The sequence below is a fragment of the Leptopilina boulardi genome, unplaced genomic scaffold (genome assembly GCF_019393585.1).
Source record: "Leptopilina boulardi isolate dan_hultmark-lab unplaced genomic scaffold, ZJU_Lbou_2.1 LbouV2_255, whole genome shotgun sequence".
NCBI classification, from domain to species: domain Eukaryota; kingdom Metazoa; phylum Arthropoda; class Insecta; order Hymenoptera; family Figitidae; genus Leptopilina; species Leptopilina boulardi.
In genome coordinates this window covers 560207-573899 of record NW_026137813.1, presented here as the reverse complement: position 1 = coordinate 573899, position 13693 = coordinate 560207, and the positions used below count along the sequence as shown (strand labels likewise).

The window sequence follows — 13693 nt, the reverse complement described above, 5'->3', positions numbered from 1 at the left end:
GCCATATTGGATCCGCCATTTTGAATTTTGAAAAACTAACGTCGGATTCGTAATCAGCGACCCCGAAAACCCCCGAGCAGCGATTTTCAAGCCAATTGCTCAACATTTGGAAAAAATTTTTTGCATGTTTTTTGACACTCTTTTTGAAAAAAAACCTCTAAAATCTAAGGGTTAATTTGACCAAAACACCCCCGTTTCACCTAAAATCAATGAAAAATTACTTTTTCTACTATAAGAAAAAGTTTTCAACCATTTAAATTAAAATCCCAAGGGGGCGAAATATAGGCCTTAGGGGCCCTTCTCCTTTGGAATTTCTTTTTTCAGAAAATTCTCAATTGTTTGAATTTCTATTTTTTCGAATTCTACAATCAAAAATTGATTATAGAGGTATGTGTATTGAATTGAAATTCAACAAGTGGCTCATAGGTGGCGAACATTTTTTTCTCACAAGCGAAATATAACTCCTATTCAATATAAAGAAGTTAGAATATTATATTTCGATAAAATAAATAATAAAAACTTGGGTAAATTTGAGGTTACGTTGTTTCAAATTGCATTTTCCACTTTAAAGTTTTGACATTAGTGCGATTCCAAGTGAGATTTTGACTTTTTCGGAGTAGGTTAACCGATTGCAATGAAACTTTGGAATTTTGTTATATATAGTAAGACTAATCTTTAACGTAAATTTCAGCCTAAAATATTTGTTAGTTTACGAGATTTGCAATAATAACAAAAAATTTAAAACTGCTATATCTTCCGTTCTAATAAACGGATTGAGGTCTACTTTTTTTTAAAATGTCAAGGAAAATGAGAGGAATAAATCTCTTTCAGAACATTTTTTTATAATTTTACAACTAAAAAAATTATTAAATAATAATTGAATAACTTTCGCGCGACTAACTAAAATTCAATCACTTAAACGCTAAAATGATCTTACCTGTGTTTTCTTTAATGTTCCAAAGGATTTTTATTGTAAATGTAAGTTTAACTTAAGAAATTTTATTAATTTATTAGTATAAACAATTGAGATTTCTGCTAGTTGACGTGCAGACGACATTGCGCACGCAGCATTCTCACATAGCCAATTTAGTCCACGAATCACGTCAGTTGGCTATGTGAGAATGCTGCGTGCGCAATGTCGTCTGCACGTCAACTAGCAGAAATCTCAATTGTTTATACTAATAAATTAATAAAATTTCTTAAGTTAAACTTACATTTACAATAAAAATCCTTTGGAACATTAAAGAAAACACAGGTAAGATCATTTTAGCGTTTAAGTGATTGAATTTTAGTTAGTCGCGCGAAAGTTATTCAATTATTATTTAATAATTTTCTTAGTTGTAAAATTATAAAAAAATGTTCTGAAAGAGATTTATTCCTCTCATTTTCCTTGACATTTTAAAAAAAAGTAGACCTCAATCCGTTTATTAGAACGGAAGATATAGCAGTTTTAAATTTTTTGTTATTATTGCAAATCTCGTAAACTAACAAATATTTTAGGCTGAAATTTACGTTAAAGATTAGTCTTACTATATATAACAAAATTCCAAAGTTTCATTGCAATCGGTTAACCTACTCCGAAAAAGTCAAAATCTCACTTGGAATCGCACATTACATAAAGTAACACACAGAAAAAAGATTTCTTTCATTCAAAGAAATCAATTTCTTTGGCAAATTTTTCTTTGATTTAAAGAAAATTTATTTCTTTCAAATAAATTATCTTTGATTCAAAAAAAATTATCTTTGTTTCAAAGAAATTTTTTCTTTAATTCAAATAAATATTTCTTTGATCCTATATATCAATGTTAGAATTTCTTTGATTTAAGACATAAATTTTCTTTGAAACTAATATAAGATTCTTTTGCTTCGAAGAAAATTTTATTTTCAATGAAAAAAAACAAGTCAATGAAATTGGTTTTTTTAAATCAAAGAAATTTTTTCTTCGGGTGAAATTTAAGGCAAAAGGAGAATCGTAAAAAAGTTCAATTTTTGGCAAACTTGTATAACCTTTCATAACCATTTCCAATAAAAATACAAAAAGTTGAACTTTGGGATCGCTGATAACAAATTTGATGTCAATTTTTCAAAATTCAAAATGCCGGATTCAATATGGCGGAATAAATTCCAAAAAAGTTAAGATAAGCTAAGGAAAACGACTACTCGGGGGTTTTTGGGGTCGCTGATTAGGAATCCGATGTTAGTTTCTCAAAATTCAAAATGGCGGATCCAATATGGCGGACTACATGCCAAAAATTTAATTTAAGCTGATAAAAATTACTATTCAGGGGTTTTTGGGGTCGCTGATTATTATAAATTCGATGTGAGTTTTTTAAAATTCTAAATGGCGGACGAAACGGCTAATGAAAATTACTACTTGGGGGTTCTTAGGATCGCTGATTACAAATCTGATGTTAGTTTTTCAAAATTAAAAATGGCGGATCTAATATGGCCGACTAAATTTTGAAAATTTGAACTAAGCTCATGAAAATGGCTATTCGGGGGTTCTTGGGGTCGCTGATTACGAATCCGATGTTAGTTTTTCAAGATTGCGGATAATTTTTTTTTTAATTTGTCAGATTCACATGAATCTTATCATTTGGGATTTTTGGGTGTCACTGATTACGAATCTAAAATTCAATTAGTAAATGATCTGGGCTTGGGATTACAATTTATAAAATTTAGGTCACAAAGAATCATTTCTAATGGTTAAAAAAGGTTATTCAAGTTTGACCAAAATAATAATAATAATAATAATATCAATAATAGTAATTATAAGATAAAATAATATTTAAAAAAAAATTTTAATTTATGTATTTAAATATTTGAGTTTAAAGCTTATTATGTATCAATATTGATAGTGGTTAGATCATTGGTGAATTACCTCGATAAATTGACAATCAATCAATATTTAAATATTACATTGAAAATTTTCTGACAAGTTTCATCAGCTGACCCTCTCCAGGGGATCGGATAAAGAATAAGACGTGCCTCCAAGTTCTAAGCAGCTCATTGGTCGAATCATATACACTAGTCACTTTTATATGTATAAGTGAGAATCATTACCATCTCCCACTTTTAAATTCTTTACCGCATTTCAACTTGACTCGATACTTAGAAATGATAATTTACCTATACAATAAAATAACGCCAGAAATTATTTATGAATTAATGATTTATTCATTGTTAAATTAAATATAGAAAAAAAAATTATTATTATTAATAAAAAGAAATTTTATTATTATTTAATCAAATAGGCAATTTAGTAAATATTAATTAATTTTAATTTGTTAATTTTAATTTTAATAAACATTTTTTTTAGCTCAATTTATTGCAATGCAATTTTTCAAATACTTATGGAAAATTTAATATTATAGATTATGTTAATTTGAATTTAATAAATATTTATTATTTTTTAAACACTGAACAAGATTATATAAAAAAAGCAATAAATCATTAATTTAGAATAATTTCTGACATTATTTTATAAATTGAGACCCAGTGATAGTGAAAATTTATCAATTTTTTCTGTTTGGTTACATTTGCAGAACAGCTTTTTTTTAATTTAATATTGTAGACTTTGTGTTTCAAAATATTAGAATTTTTTATATCCAAGTTTAATATCATGTTTCATAATGAGGAAAAATGGGGATTTTGTATTAAAAATTGATATGGTCTATACGCGTTGATATAAAATTTCAATGATAAATTCAGAAAAAATAAAAAGCAGAAATACATTTTGTTAGAATTTCTTTTTTAAAGAATTTTTAATTTACTGAATTTTTATTTTGTAGAATTCTTAAACGCGGTTCCAGAATAGGTGCAAAAGCCAAGTACAAGTGCAAATCCAAATGCAAATCCCATAAGTGCAAGAGAGATAGGTAATCTATCTATCTATCTCTCTTGAATTCATATGGGATTTGCATTTGGACTTGCACTTATACTTGGCTTTTGCACCTATTCTGAAACAGCCTTAAAACGCCGAATTTTTCTTTGTCCGAAATTGCATATGGCCGAACAAACAATCGACAGAAAGATTTCGGCGCAATTTTTAAAATCCACCAATCACAATTTTCTTGACAACTTTTGATTAGTAAATTTTAAAAATCGCGCCGAAATCTTTTTATCGATTGTTTGCTCGGTCACTTTGCAATTTCGGACAAATAAAAATTCGGCGTTTTAAGAATACTGTACAATAAAAATTCGATACATAAAAATTCTGTTAAACAAAAATTTGTTTAAAAAGGAATTCTGTCAAATGTTAATTCGAAAAATAAAAATTCGTCTAAAAAATAATTATATCTAATAAAATTCTTTAAAATAAAAATTTTAACTAATGATTTTTCAAACAAATTTTTTTCTGATTTTTGTCCATTGAAGAAAACTTATATAATCATATATTTAGAAAAGCGGACAAAAGAGAAAAACCGGTAGTACAAACCCCGCAGATCCTATAAAAAAAATTCATTTCCGGAGAAATAAACATATATTTAAAAAATCGTAACATTGTGTCAATTCACTAATTGAAAAGGCTCAAAAAGTATATAGTTGTGTCTCTTAATGACCGGCCCTTTGTAATGCCATTAACAGTCAAAAATGTGTACGAATTTTAAATTAAGAAATTCACTATGCACGTTTAGAAATCTATTTTTAATTACCTCCTATTTTCCCCCAAATTTTCATTTAAACATCCTTAAACTAATACTTTCTTACAAGAAGAGTTGGTTCTGCTAAATTTTTCAGTTTCTAACTGACCTTCAAAGGGAAAAAACGTGTTTCCAAATTTACGTCTATATATTTATTAGATCCAATTGAATCTTTTGTTATTATTTTTCGAAGTGAATTGTATTTCAATTAATTTATTACTATTCCATTAATAATATAATTCGTTTCTAAATTGTGATGTTAATTTTTATTTTCTAATCAAAACATTTGAATTGTTTTAAGTGTATGTTATTTGTAGTGTTTTTTTAAATAAAATTTGCAACAATTAAACGTCACCATGTTCTTTGTAAGTATTATATTAATAAAAAAAAATTATTTTTCTCTAATTATTTCCTTAGACCTTACTTACACAAAAAAAAATCTGGGATTAATTTGAAAGTGTGCTAAAATGTATCAAAATGAAACAGGTAACATTTATTTTGAGTTGTGCGATTCCAGGTGAGATTTTGACTTTTTCGGAGTAGGTTAATCGATTGCAATGAAACTTTGGAATTTTGTTATATATAGTAAGACTAATCTTTAACGTAAATTTCAGCTTAAAATATTTGTTAGTTTACGAGATTTGCAATAATAACAAAAAAATTTAAACTGCTATATCTTCCGTTCTAATAATCGGATTGAGGTCTACTTTTTTTTAAAATGTCAAGGAAAATGAGAGGAATAAATCTCTTTCAGAACAATTTTTTATAATTTTACAACTAAAAAAATTATTAAATAATAATTGAATAAATTTCACGCGACAATCTAAAATTCAATCACTTAAACGCTAAAATGATCTTATCAGTGTTTTCTTTAATGTTCCAAAGGAATCCAATTGTAAATGCAAGTTTAACTTATTTAATTTTAATAATTTACGAGTATAAACAATTGCGATTTCTGCTAGTTGACGTGCAGAAGACATTGCGCACGCAGCATTCTCACGTAGCCAATTTAGTCCAGGAATCACGTCAGCTGGTTATAGGAGAATGCTGCGTGCGCAATGTCGTCTGCACGTCAACTAGCAGAAATCGCAATTGTTTATACTCGTAAATTATTAAAATTAAATAAGTTAAACTTGCATTTACAATTGGATTCCTTTGGAACATTAAAGAAAACACTGATAAGATCATTTTAGCGTTTAAGTCTTACTATATATAACAAAATTCCAAAGTTTCATTGCAATCGGTTAACCTACTCCGAAAAAGTCAAAATCTCACCTGAAATCGCACAGTTTAAAAAAAAAATATTGTGAAATAACGAATACACGGAGAGAAATAGATGGTAAGAACTTATGATCTTAAGATGGTAAAAAGTAGATGTTATACGGTACCATCATTATGCTACTCGGTACTATCAAAGATGTTACAAAAAGTATGGTTATGTTACCCACTACAATCAAGATGTTACTCCGTACAATGTGGATAGTAACTGATAGAATATAAATAGCTGTCCGTATATGTAAAATCAAATATGGTACCTGGTACTATCTAGATAGTACCCCGTACCATCTATTTCTCTATATGTAATTTTACATATTTGCATAAAATATAATAATTACCAATTACGTAAATAACATGCTAGATAGTATTTCGATGGAAAACTGCTTGTAATCGCGTAATAAAGTAAAATATGTTTTTAGGTCAGAAAAATAATAACGTACATATTTTGACAGCAGGAACGGTACTGACAACTTAAATTTAATTCCACAGAAAAAAACTGAACTCAGAATTTGATGTGCAACAAAAATGAACCAGGTTGGTGGCGCCACTGTCTATGTCGTTTAGCATTGGCTCATTTTGATTTGCAACAAAAATGAGACTAGGTTTTTTCTGTGTCAAAATCACTTTGCAAATGATGCCAACCTATAAATATGAAATTCCAGCAAGGATAATTTTGAGTAACTTGAAGTTTGTCGCTTATTCAATTCGATATCAAACTCAAAATAAGTTTTCAACAAATCCTATATGATTCTATGAGAATTTAAATAATTTTTGAATCATAAAATAATTATTTTTCATGAACATAATTACTAGAAAAAGTTTAATTTCTCAAACACGATTTTTTGACTGTTTATACAAAACTAAACAATAGGATTTTTAGGTTAGGAATTTTGTGAATTGACAAATAAAAGTGCCAACTTTGAAAGAAAAAACTATTTAGATAATGACGCTGAATTTAAAAATTGTTGTAATAAAGTGACTAATTAGTGAAAAAGTATAATAATTTTAATAAAGAAATTTTTAATATTCTTAGAAATTTTATTACACACAATAATAATGGGGGATATATATTGAAATTCCTTATTGCTAACAACCTAATTATATTAAAAAAAAATGAGTCCAGGTTTTTTCTGTGAAACAAATTCTACATTAATGTATCTTTATACAATTTTGCAAATCATTGTATATATATATAATATATGGGGGATTCCATGTGAAGTGATCCAAAATTTTAATAAGGTTAAAAATTTACACAAACTTTAGTCCTTAGGTACAATTTTAAACACCAAAAATTATTAATTTATTTAAACAAATTTAAAGAGAAAAAGTTTTAAGCCTTTGTGTAACATATTGCATATTTTAACAAACTGTGCGATTTCTTTAAAACCAAAAAATGTCTTAAAATCTGGATTTTGTATGTTTTTTTTTATCAGCTTTTAAGTTTTTTTAAGTTTTCTTTTTATTTTTTTTAAATGTAGGTATATATATATATATATTAAAAAGTGGGACAAGCACTTTTAAGTGGTCAAATTAAGTATTTATTCCTGCAACCCGATTGGTTGAGCGCTCCATTAAGACCTAATGAATTTAGTTTTTCAACAATTTTATTAATAATTATTTTTTAAATGCTCCCTGCATTTTACAGGTTTTAGAGAGTTAAAATTTTAATGTTTGCATTAGGTTTGATGAGAAATTAATTAATTTGACATCAGGTTTTTTTTTTATAATAAAGAAAATATAAATATAAACTTATTTCCTATTGACATATACTGATAATTTGCTTTTTTTTAATGCGGAATCGGATTTTGTTACTAATACAATTATAGTTATTCTTTAGAGATTATTTTAGCACTGAATTTACTGTTAAAAAAATATATATTCATATTTTTTTAGTGTCGTTCTGGATGAATGAATTAAGTGCGACACTATTTTATATTATACGTACAGAATTTATCTCAAAAGAAACTATATGAGCGAAATAAAAGCCATTCATTTCCTCAACACACAGTCTTTATAGTATTGACAGACTTAATGCGTCAGTAAATTTCCATTTTATCGAAGTCTTCTTTTTTTCTTTTTTATTAATGCATTACACATAAATGGTATCGTTTTACTTTTCTGATATTATGCGTATATATTGGTTTACTTTCATTCTATAATTTCTAAAAGATATTTTACCTTCCCATCATTTATATCTCACTATATATTATAATTTAATTAATAATTTTGTTAGTAAAATATTTTCCAGCATTTTGGATTTTTTAAATTCTGACTTAAGATTCGTAATTAGCGAGTCTAAAAACATCTATGTATAACAAATTTCACACAAATCTATCAATCTTTAAGAAAATTTTTGTAAAATTGACCAATTTTCGAAAAATTTGCTCGCTAAATTGAATTTATTTTAAATTTTGAAAATCTCACTTTAGATTCATAATCAGCGACCCCAAATTATCTCAGATATCAAGTTTTATGTAAATCCGTTAATTTAAAAAAAATCCGTATACCATAAAAAATCTGATAAGTTTTTTGAGGTTTATATTTAATTCAAACTTGCACTGTAAAAAAAGGATTTAAATTTCAACTCCCTAGGGAATGCTATAAAAGTCCCATCATTTTGGAGTTGAAGCGAAGGGCCTTAATTTTATACTAGTAGAACGTCCGAAATATGCCATATCTTTATATTTTTTACACCTACCTCACTCTGCTTTTTTCTATTCTAGTTCTCCGCCGTGTGTCGAAAAATAGCTATACCATTCCCTGCAAACTGTCACAATTCGGATGTGCCACTATATTTATTGTCAATAAGATTTTGACATGATTCTTAACCTAAAAAATTATTTTATCAACAAAAATGTATTATTGATAAAATAATTTTTTAGGTTAAGAATCATGTCAAAATCTTATTGACAATAAATATAGTGGAACATCCGAATTGTGACAGTTTGCAGGGAATGGTAGCTATTTTTCGATACACGGCGGGGAACTAGAATAGAAAAAAGCAGAGAGAAGCAGGTGTAAAAAATATAAAGATATGGTACATTTCGGACGTTCTACTAGATTTTTAGTGGAAATTTACATGCGCCCATTCTAATCACAGAAAAAAACTGTACTCAAAATGAGTACGAAATCATACTCATTTTGATATGCAGCAAAAATGATAACGCTCTTATTCATTTTGAGTTTTCTGTAAAAAAATATCAAAATGAACAACGTCAGTTTCATTTTGAGTAAATGTTTAACTATTGGCGATTCAAACAGCTACACTAGCGCCACAGTTGAACTAACTTAGGCGTGACTCGCTCTAAAGCAGTCTCTGTTGTGACAGTTTATTTCAAATTATTTAATTATTCTGATATTTTTATTGCGTTTGTAAAATAATTTTTAAGCGTTAAATAAAAAAAAATAATTTAAAACACATGGAGTGCTACAGAGCGAGTCACGCCTAAATTAGTTCAACTGTGGCGCTAGTGTAGCTGTTTGAATCGCCAATGAATTATAGATAAATAACAAATGATTATTTCATTTAAAATAGTACTAAAACAATTGTTTTTCATAAATAAACACTTTTAAACTAAAAAGACTTTAATTCTTAAAGTCAATTTATTATTATTTATAAAATAAAATAAATCAAGTTTTAGGTTAAGAAACATATGAAATGACAGGCAGTAATACCAACTGCGTTAACATGAAGTAGAGAAAGAAAGCGCTATTGTCTAAAAACCAAAGGTAATGGCGCCTTATTTAAAAAATTTAAAAGTAAAATATTGTTTACGAAACAAAATGATATTGTGTTAAATTTTTTTCACATTAATTAATAAATAAAAAAAATTTATCTTTAAAAATTTTAACAAATAAATTTTAATTCTTAAAATCACTGTTTTGTGATCAATAAACTAATAAAAAATTATAAATTGAATATATGTGATTGATGTAGCTTTTCTTTGGATCTATAATTTTTAGTAGAAGTTGTTCTTTTTTTTATTTGAAAAAAATCCATCGTCAATGAACGAAAAGCTTTGCTTTTTTTGTAATAAACGAAATGATTATTTTAAAATATTATAATATTATAAAATTGAGTTTTTATTATTTAAAAATTCTTATGTATATAATATATTTAAAATAAAAATAAATTTATATTATTATATAATTAAATTAACTCATAATTATTAATATTATTAATATAATATTATAATATGAATAATAATAATAATTATTATTATTATTATTATGAACAACTTTAATAATAATGTGATAAAATTTTTTTTCGATAGAAAATAAAAACTTTAATAATATTTTGAATATTTTAACTTTAACTGCAATGCTAATAATTTTTTTTTATTTAATATTTATAAAAAATTTTAGAGGCATAAATTGTATTCTATAATTTTTGTTTATTACGTTTGAATTACTTTGTTCTTTCATCCTCAGATGGCGCACTATAAAATAGTTCTCTATATTTAAATTAAGAATTTTTTTTTTCTAAGTTTGGGACCGTGTTTTGTTTTATAAAATTTTTTATCTTATCTAATTGTAAACTAAACCATATTAAAAGTAAATTAACTTTAATTGAATACAAAAAAATTTGTCACATGTTTTCTATTTCTTTTTTGGAAAAAAATAAAAAAATAATAATAATAATTTTAAACCAACCGGAAAATGTCCCCCCCCCCAAAAAAAAACGAACGTCAACTATAATATTTTCTTCATTTATTAAACTATATTGAAAAACTTTTATGTAACACATTGCAAATAGTAATAAATAATTTTAAACTTTGTACCGCCATAAATATTTATTTGTATAGTAACAGCATTTTTGATAAAAATGATAAGAATGACTCTGACAATGAAAATAAATAATAATCCATATAACTGTATATTTAACAACATAAAAATGTCCTTCAAAACAGCCACGATTAATATATAAACCAAACAATCATTAAAGATTAACGTTAAATCGTTAAATTCTTTGGAAAATGAAAAATTATCACTATTATAGAAAACGGAACAACAATATTATATTTCTCATGTATATATGCGATGGTACAATAAAATACAAAAAAAAAAAATAATACGAAAATACAAGGACAGACATATAAAACAAAAAAAAAAACCGTTTCAAGGAATAATTTTTATAGTGGAAAAAAATAATGACAAGAACAATGAAAATATGACAAGAAGAAAACAAAAGTGTAACGTCTTTGTCAGTTTCTAATGAATATTAATGATTACAACAAAACAAAGATTTTATTATTATATACAAGTTAAATAATAAATTGTCTAAATGCCCTTATTGTTAAATATAAATAGCGCCTTTTAATTTTTAATTAAATAAACCATTATTTAATTATAAGAAGATAAAAATTTACTCCTCTAATATGGAATTTTTTTAAATGTCGACCTAGTTAGAATTGAAATTTTGTTTTTTCGTTTTTTTCATCAAAATATATATTTTTTTTTTTTAAATAAAAATTATCAAATTATAAATTGCAACACATCTTTCGTAAGCCAATATAATTATTATATGATTATTGTATCAAACAATTATTTTTAAGAGAAAATATTTTGAAACTTTTGCTTAAATTGTATGAGGGCTGTTAATTGATATTTTATCAGAGTAATTAAGGCCTATACCAGAGATATATAGTAATAGGTCATTATCTCTTTTTTTTTACAACTATATCTTTATTTATCCACACCTCTCGAAATTCGTCTTTTCATTGGTGGAAATTTTTAAGGCCCGTCTTAGATATTGTGTATAAATAATCTCAACACAAATCACATTTGGTGTTTAATTTTAATGAATTTAGTATATCTCTATTGTCTTTAAGAAAAGACACCGTGTTTCTTTTTTTTTTTCTTACAATTTATTCAAGTTTAATAAATCCGTAATCGTTTTTAATCAACTGGTGAGTGAATATAAAAAAAAATAATTTATACCCAAAAAATAAAAGAAGAAAATATATATGTGAAATTTTAGTTAAATTATATTCTTTAATTTCTGTTTCATAAAAGTTTTCATCTTTTTTGAATATAGAAGACTAAATTTATAATTTTTTTTCGAAAATAGTTATATAATTATGTCAGTAATTTCATTTTTTCTAAATATTTGTTTATTTAAATAACATATATATATTTATGTTTGCTCGGTTTTGTGTTGCTTATTTGTTTTTGCAAATCATTTTTCCCCCCCAGCGAATGTGAATTTCCCAAAAATTGGATTTATTTAACAAAGACATATCAAGGTATAGTTTTATTCTAATAATGTAATAAGTAGTTTTAAGAACTACATATAAATATAAAAGAACATGATAATTTAGTTGTTATAACATTTTTTTTTCTAGGAATATACTTAAAATTTAATTATATATAATGCTTCATTTAACGAGCGATTCGATATTAATTTTTAAAACTATTTTTCATTATACTGACTTTCTTGTGACATGAAAAAATAGTACCGAAGTATGTACTCACTCAATTTTAATTCGTTTACTAATTCAAATTAGCAGAAATTTTCACTAATTCTTAGTAAAATATTACTATTTGATTTAGTAATAATTTTTTTTTTACTAAATTTTTAGTGAAAAATAACTAGAAATTAGTAGAAATTATCACTCATTTTTTAATCCTTAACTGACACCATGGGTCCAGTAGACCCGAGCATTTTTTTCGAGCTCTTAATTGAAAATGTAGCTTTTGAGAATTTTTTATATTTTAATATATTAGTTTGACATATTCTTAGTAATTTTTTAAGTTTTTTCATACAACTAATTCGATACAAAAGAATAAATTAGCTTCAAACATTAATAATTATAAATTTTAACCTAAAAAGTCACATTTTATTCTGCAAAATAAATACCTTTTTTGCTGTGTTTTTTTTTTTTGCCAATTAAGGGTAAATATAATACTAAATATTTTAGTAATATTTTTTTTACCAAAGTTTTAGTGTAAAATGACCAAAAATTAGTAGAAATTTTCACTAATTTAAATAAGTGAACGAATTCTCACTAATTGAAACGTAGAGAATAAAATTCTCGGAAGGAAAATAAAAAAATAAATAACTAAACTTTTTAATAAATTTTAAATACCTATACATCTTTCTGTTAAATTAATTCGATGTACTGTGTTCGGAACTCTTGTACATACTACATAAAATTTTTAAGAAAATATGACGCGCTCTGAAGAAAGGGACTTTAGATGAAAAAATTTTAGGTTATGTCGTTATGTTTAATGATTGTTTTATCTTGATAAAATTAAATACCACCATAATTTAAGAAATAAAAAAAAAATTAGCAGAAACTGATAAAATAATAGCTAAAAAAAATTTTTTTCTCAAAATTACTCTATTCATAAATAAGATAACAGAATATTAACCTATACACTTTGATTGCTTCACATTAAAAAAAAAATTATACCGTTACATTTGAGTATAAAAATGAGAACAATAAACATCGATGCGAAAAAATGCAGTAATCATTTATTTTTAATATCTTTTTTTTTTTTAAATGTTCGCCATATATATATATATATTTTTTTAAAAGCTTCTTCTGTATGTATTATAATTTTTATGTTACACTTTATATAATATTAATTGTGTATATATATATAAGACAAACAAGCATCTATTTTTACAATAAACTGTCCATTAACCACAACTTCATTTCGCTTAAGTGGAAAAAAATTTCTTTTTAACTATCATCGAATCATGACTATATACTTAAATATCCAAAAATCAACTTTTTGAATAAAATCAATTTTGAATTTAAAATGAT

The 13693-nt window shown here is 25.2% G+C and overlaps 2 protein-coding genes across 2 annotated transcripts in view; one reads left to right on the top strand and one right to left on the bottom strand.

Annotated features, from left to right (window-relative positions):
• Positions 1-13693, bottom strand: part of LOC127280829 (RING-box protein 2) — a 60718-nt gene that overhangs the window by 1637 nt on the left and 45388 nt on the right. The window lies entirely within an intron of this gene.
• Positions 1095-13693, top strand: part of LOC127280824 (inosine-uridine preferring nucleoside hydrolase-like) — a 107460-nt gene continuing 94861 nt past the window's right edge. The window contains exon 1 of the mRNA XM_051304096.1: positions 1095-1255. The gene's annotated coding sequence lies outside the window, so the exon portion shown is untranslated. The remainder of the gene's footprint in view (positions 1256-13693) is intronic.